This window comes from Anoplophora glabripennis, unplaced genomic scaffold (genome assembly GCF_000390285.2).
Source record: "Anoplophora glabripennis isolate ALB-LARVAE unplaced genomic scaffold, Agla_2.0 scaffold653, whole genome shotgun sequence".
NCBI lineage: Eukaryota > Metazoa > Arthropoda > Insecta > Coleoptera > Cerambycidae > Anoplophora > Anoplophora glabripennis.
Window position 1 is genome coordinate 111,110 of NW_019416755.1, and position 7,973 is coordinate 119,082.

Genomic DNA, 7,973 nt, shown 5'->3' on the forward strand with positions numbered 1-7,973 from the left:
TTTTACATTGACAATTTATTGATCAATTAATTGATGAAGTCGCTTCATCAAGAAATTGGACAATTGTAGTGCACCAAATCAGCTGTCAAATAACTTCATCAATTTATTCATCAAGTTCTTGACGAATTAGAGCATGTTCCAATTTTCGTGATTTGTTATTTACAAAAACTAATATTTATATAATATGTGTCAAAACGGTACCGCTGTTGTATCACTACAATTATGAGTGGAAAAGTGACATTTTTGAAATTTATTTGCTTCTTTGATTCATTGGCAGAACTGATTCATACGTCAAAAAACTTGACAAAGTCTGTAGCAGTGTAAAACCACACTGTTTACCAATAAATTCATGAATTAATTGATGAAGAACTTCGTCAATTTATTGATGAATAAATTGTCAATGTAAAACAGCTATAATAAAACCAATATCCGGGCTCGAGGTAGCCAGTCTTCCATGTTTACCTGTAGCAGTAACATCGTTAGTTTTGTTCCTAGAAAAACAATTGCCATCAGTTATAGTCAACAAATCAGTAAAAATTTGTATACTTATTTGGTGATCTAATGTCGTGACAAAATTTAACAGTCAAAAGTCAAAATGTTACATTAGTGGAAGTGACATTAGTCCCAAAAAACATTCAACAGTCTCAACACAAGCAACTGGTAAAACAACAAATTGAAACAAGGTGAATTGGCATAAATAAAAAAGTGACAAGTGAAATCTTTAAAAAATATAGTGCAGTGTAGTTTCACCTGGCGGAATTCCTGTAACAGCACATAAAGGATACTTTGGCAATTTCCGCGACGAAACGCCAGTTCAACGAGAGAACGTCAGACCAGCGCGACTACGGGTAGTGTCGCGGACCGGTCTTGTTTGCTTCTGTCCAGGGATTTATTTCGTACTAATTTGCCACTAGGTACTGTTTTATATCCACAAAAGCCAATTTAGTTTTCATAATTATTTCAAATTAACTATATTGCAATTAAGTAAATGTAACAGTTTTTCCTTTCCCTTTAGATAGCATTATTAATATTATGTAACATAATAGAAATAAGTAGAAACAGAAGAAATTAAGTAAATATTTCCAGTCGGCTTCAGCAGAACTATCAAGTGCTTTAAGGCAAACCGAAAATCCCATTTTTTTTTCGTTCCGCTTTATATATATCCTGCCGCTAGCTTCCAGAAAAATTACCCCACTAGAGAGAAATTTCAGTATTCCTTCTTGAAACTTTAAAAGTACCCATTTCAACGCGAGACTATGATCCTGAGGTCTCCCTTTCTAAAACTCTGAAACAAATGGATGTGTAAATGGAGTTATACAGACAACGCAGATTTGTTACGGCCCTTACGAATGTTCTCTGCTACGTTAACAGATAACTGAAAACATTTGTATTTGGTTTGCGCAAAAAACCACAGCGAAGGTGACATCTTATGGCCCTATCCTTGTAACCGAAAAGGCAGGATAAAATAAATGAAGGTAGTCCCTGCAATTTATCCGAGCAAAAATAATCCCTTTAAATTGATTCCGAGGTATAAATTTTGGATTTAAACACTACTAGTTGAAATGCATCACTTTTTACGATAAGGCTCTGTGTGATAATTTATATGCATTTTTGCACACCGCTTAGTACTAATTTCACTCTTTAAACTTAATGATTCCAATTTATTATCATAATCTTCTCTGTTACTTGATTTAACGGTTTGTTATTGTATATGACAATTAAATTAGGTACTTATACAGGCTATTTAATAAAAATAATTATCTTGAAATATATTTTGTAAAAATTGCTGCACGTACGAGTATCATATACATATAGCTACGTAACCGCAACCATCTAGCACTGATTGTTCTCAAGACAAACAAAAAAAATATGAAAGACATTTTTTCCTAATAGCTCTGTGATCGTGCAAAGATTTTAAATAAAACATACTTATTTTTGATTAATTACCAAGAACCCGAGAAAACTTTCTTTTACATATTTGGATGGACCATACCCAATAAAGGTTTTTTTCTGAAATCGTGTACTTTGTTGGCCTTATTTCAGACCCCAAAATACCGTATTCTAGTACTATAGTACATTGCTAAGCAACTATGAGCAAACAGTACGGGAAAGTTACTTTTCCGGTCTATGCCGGGAAAGTTAACTTTCCCGTACCGTTTTTTTATCTGTATTTTATACAGTAAATGCTCATAAATACACGCAAGCAAACCAACTTACATCAAAAATGCATTGTTTAATAAATATAACATTTATTGAACGTATTCCGCATATAAAACGTTTTAATTATAACACTTGTTTATACTCATAGTTATGTTATAGTTTGTAACAACTAAACATTGACTGAACATTACTCGAAAAGTCGGCGACATTATTGTTGTTAATTCTTTCTTCTTCGACAATATTATTACTACATATTAATACTTTCTCTTTGTATCTCCTCCTTCTAAAATATTTGATCTGCTATGTCTAATTTATTTGGAAAAGATTCCTCTATATATCATTCGGCAACGTTTGAAGATTTCCATCTCCCATGTCTCTTTAATTCAATCAAATCTGTCCCAGCATTAACCAAAATGGTCGTAAATTTATAAATTTTGCCACAATTTGAGGCATTTTACCAAACTGCTGTATTTCTACGACTTGCCTGCAACCTTTCCCATTTAAATATTTCATAATTTTGTGGGCAGCATGCAACATTTACAATGCAGTTTTTGTTTTATTGTCCGCTATTTTAATCAAAAGCTTTGATCCAAGGTAATTTATATCATTCAAATTTAATTGATACAGTTCATCACGGCGACGTGTACCAGCAACACCAAATATTAAGGCAACTTAAAAAGGAAAAACTAATATCTAGATATTTATAATTTTCCCATATAAACGTACCTTATTCATTCATTATTATGAGAGACTCTCTTAGTGTGTAAAGATATTATGTTTTTGTTGTTTTGGGCGCCTTTATACTTTTTATATGTAGTTATTATTTGATTATGAGACTCTCTCAGTGTGTGGGTTCCTTTGTTTTGTTTTAATTTTTATATTTTGATTTAAATTTGAATGTGTTGAAATTCTACTCTAAATTCTTTAAATGAAGGATGTATTTAAATTAACAAAATTTCAATATATTGACAGATTTAGCAGGTTATGGGTTTTGTTACAATTTACAATAATTGTTGTAATCCTTAAACTAGATGAATGAACAATAAATTCCCCCCTTATAACAATGCATAAATGTGTTTATACTGTCAGTAGTTCAATTGGAATTTTAATGTAAAGATTTATATAGCGCTTTGTGTTTCAAATTTGCAAATTTGTTTAAGAAGTGTCGACACTTACAATGAATTATTTCTTTCTGGTTGTTCAATCCGCATGTAACCACGCTGTATTGCGAAATCTCCTATACGTAGTCGTGCTGTTCCGACGTTCTCTCGTTGAACTGGCGTCTCACTGCGGAAATTGCCGAAGTATCCTTTATGCTGCCACAGGAATTTCTCTAGGTGAAACGACACTGCACTATATTTTTAAAGATTCCACTTGTCACTTCTTTATTTATACAAATTCACCTTGTTTCAATTTGTTGTTGTACCAATTGCTTGTGAAGAGACTGCTGAATGTATTTTCGGGCTAATGTCACTTCCACTAATGTAACATTCTGACTTTTGACGATTGAATTTTGTCACGACATTAAATCACCAAGATGGCTGTGTAAGTATACAGATATTTACCGATTTGTTGACAATAACTGATAGCAATTGTTTTCTAGGAGCAAAACTAACGATGTTACTGCTACAAATAAACATGGAAGACTGGCTACCTCGTGCCCGGATATTGATTTTATTATACGTGGGAAACAATTGAAAATTACTATAGCAACGTACAATAAGCATTTTTGAAATTTTATTTCTGCAAATACTGACTTTTGAATTGACTTATGATGCATGAACTTTCCATTTTCAGCTTCCTTGCATTTTTCTGCGTCTTTTGACACTAATTACACATTTCTAGGTTAAGTTAAACGTTATGCCAAAATGTTATTTATTTTTACAAAATTCACCTTAATTTTGATGCATAGACTAATTCTCAGCATGTCTGTCCTTTCTATGTCTTTATTATTATCTGTTAAATACCTTTTACACAGTCTTTGTTCGTTTTTTCAGATGTAAACGAAAGAAAGTTTTTTTAGTACTCCGCTCCGACAAGCATTATACAGTCTACGCAACAAATTGACCTTTGGGTGGAGTTTAAAAACATTTTATGGAGTTGAGGGTCTCTTACATTCTGCCCATATGATTTTGCAGGAAAAAGGTTTTCACAGATGTATAGGTTTAATTCCACACATATGTTCTGGCTCCAGGTACACTATGCTTCGTTTACATACCAGTTTTATTGCATGAATCTGAATTATATGTGAAATACCTTCATCTTACGTCAATAACTTGTCAAAATTTCACTAAGATGATTAAATGTGCTCATGCCAGAACTTATAATTGACTTTCAATATTGTAACATTGCTCTTTACTGTTCTCTGTAACATAATTGTACAACATGAGTGTATTTACATAGATTAATGAATATGCAAATTCAAATTTAGTTATAACTTTGACAGTCGAGACGTTTTGTCGTGAAAATTTTATTAACTACAAATTTGTAACTTATACTATCTATACACATCTTCCATGTAAGTTCATTATAGTAATTCACATCCTACTAGTGACTATTTTAAATATATTTAATATCCAAATTTGTGTTAATCGCACGAATTTCTATGACTTACTTTATCGCTCTCACATAACGGCCGATCAACCATGGAGACTTTCCGAACCTGTATAAAAACTGGATTTGTTTAAAAAACACATTCTAATTCTTAATTTTTAGATTCTTCATAGTATTCATGATCTTCTACTTTAAGGATAATAAAAACATTGCCAATAATTTCGTTTGATCCAGAATTTGAACACGATNTTCTGGCTCCAGGTACACTATGCTTCGTTTACATACCAGTTTTATTGCATGAATCTGAATTATATGTGAAATACCTTCATCTTACGTCAAAATTTCACTAAGATGATTATATGTGCTCATGCCAGAACTTATAATTGACTTTCAATATTGTAACATTGCTTTTTACTGTTCTCTGTAACATAATTGTACAACATGAGTGCATTTACATAGTTTAATGAATATGCAAATTCAAATTTAGTTATAACTTTGACAGTCGAGACGTCAGTCGTGAAAATTTCATTAATTACAAATTTGTAACTATACTATCTATACACATCTTCCATTTAAGTCCATTGTAGTAATTCACATCCTGCTAGTGACTATTTTAAATATCCAAATTTGTGTTAATTCGACACGTTTGTGTCTCGGTACCGATAGAAATTTTGATTTAAAATTTCCAAATGAAAAAACCAATTCCAAAACTTAACATTATTATCAGGTGCTTGAGTAATAAACGTTTCAAGTTGTTTATTCCATATAAATTTTGACTTCTTCGGTTTATAGGTGGCACCTTGACGTTTCAGGAAAACACGTAATTTAAAATATTTTCATATATCAGTGTCTTCCTTTGCACTAAGTATTGCTCTCAACATGAAGTAATTTAATTATAACCTAGGTACCTCCAACTTTGTAAATAAATCGGAAAAGTATGCAATCATAACATTTTCGGATCGGTCGTTTTTTTCAAGACAATAAATCTTGAAACGTTTGTAAGCCCAGATTTGTTTGGTAATAAATTTAAAGTCACATATTTTGCACCTGCTACTAACTCTGGTGGTATCCGCGACACTTGAACATCATCACCACTGTCCGTTTTAAATATCTTTTTAATATTGTATTTAGCGCTTATAAGTAATAAAACAAATTTGACTTTTGTCATAATAATAAATAAAGAGTGATTGTCAATGAAACGATTTCATAAGCAATAAGCAATCACATAGATTGTAATGAAGAAATAGTATTAGCTTGTGTAGGGAAAATGACCGTTCAACGTCTACTGTTGACAACGAACAGTATGAGAAATTGTAGAGGCATGAACTATGTATTAATATATTTCCCGGTAACTCCTGATATGTACCAGATAAAACTTTACATATGTTTTCCAAAATGGTGATCCTGGATTTTTTCCAACACTCTGCATTTTTTCTTTTATCGTACAACTGACTGGGCGTATATTATTGGCATCGTATATATATATATTTTGAACATCATCCATTATATGAAATTGTTCATTTAGGGATAGTCCATGTGATTCTAATTTATGGAACTATGGAACTTCGGGGTTCTCTACAGGGTTGGAAAGTCCTCATGGTTCATCGGCCGTTACCTGAGAGCGATAAGGTAAGTCATAGAAATCCATGCGATAGACAAGGATGGCTATAGTGAAGACGTTTCATAATCTGAATAGTCACCGCCCGTTTCGGGTTAGAACTATTCAGATTATGAAACGTCTTCAATGTAACCATCCTTGTCTATCGCACGGATTTCTATGACTNAAACTGGATTTGTTTAAAAAACACATTCTAATTCTTAATTTTTAGAATCTTCATAGTATTCATGATCTTCTACTTTAAGGATAGTAAAAACATTGACAATTATTTCGTTTGATTTAGGATTTGAACACGATTTTCATTGCTTTATATTTACAGCACTGGATGCCGGAGTAATGAGGTGTAGTTATACGTCAGCATTAATTTGCGAAGTTAATTTAATATTCCCTTTTACTTCCGAAGTTCTCTTTAAAACAACAACAGTTTCAATTTATCTCTTACGTTTCTTTGTACTCGGGATCCTGGCATGTTTCTTAACTGAATGAGATTCAATTCCGGAGGACTGACGTCATGTAACTCCATAAACGTATCCATATACATACCTTGCTTGGTACAGGAGCACTGGTTGAAACCGAATCGTATTGTCAATAAGCATGTATATTACATCCAAGACAGATTCCTATTCACGTTTATGTTTCGCGTTTCAACGACAGGGGCGTTTTTTAATAGAATTTTGAAAACATGTATTAAGTTGTCAAATCTGATTGAAAAATTATTGTGGTGCTAGTTCATATTTTTTATGTTTTCGCTGATTTAAAAATTTTAGAGCTTTTTTTTTCAGATAAAAATTATTGGTACTGAATGTCACATGACTAATTTTTGCGTTTTATTAAGCTACCTTCACACTGCATTAAAAATTAAAATGTCATCGTTAAAGTTCTTTTTTCACAATTCTTGTGTGAGAAAAAAACATTCATACTCTTGATGTGTGTTATTCGTCAATACAATTTAATGAAAACGACATAGGTAAAAGGCTTTTTACATATTATCTATTTGTAATGGTTTTTATACACGAAAAATGTAAACGAATTGAACATACGTGGTACAATTAAGTACCCGTTTGAATGATTTTTTTTTAAGAAATATATATATATACCTTTTACTTTGTACTTTCGCAATTTAAAATATATTATTTCCAACCATTTATTTGCTTCTGCTATATTTGATGTAAATATATGAATACTAGTGTGAATTTTCAGGATCTGATTTGGCTCAACCAATCAGATTAATCACGTTATCACCCAGTGAATTGTTACCGAACGTGTGTAGAGTAGTCAGTGTGCTAGTGGTTCAGTAGACATGTTTATATTCATTTGCGGAGAAATATTATAACACATAGTTTTAACTGTCTAAAACATTATAAATAAATACTGAGGTAAGTAAATAATGTAACTTTGTATAAATTATATAAATCTCTTAATTTATGTTACTGAAGAGTATAAGAGGGATTAAGACAATAAGATTAAGATAAGAGATTAATAATAACCATATCGAACTTTGCCTAACCTTTACACACATATATGCAAATTTAAGATATATTTTACTTATTATTTTACTGACACTATATTTTAATTTAATGTTCTCAAAAGAAAGATTACTCTTGAAATGGTTCAAAGATTCCACCTCAAAATAACGTAAACG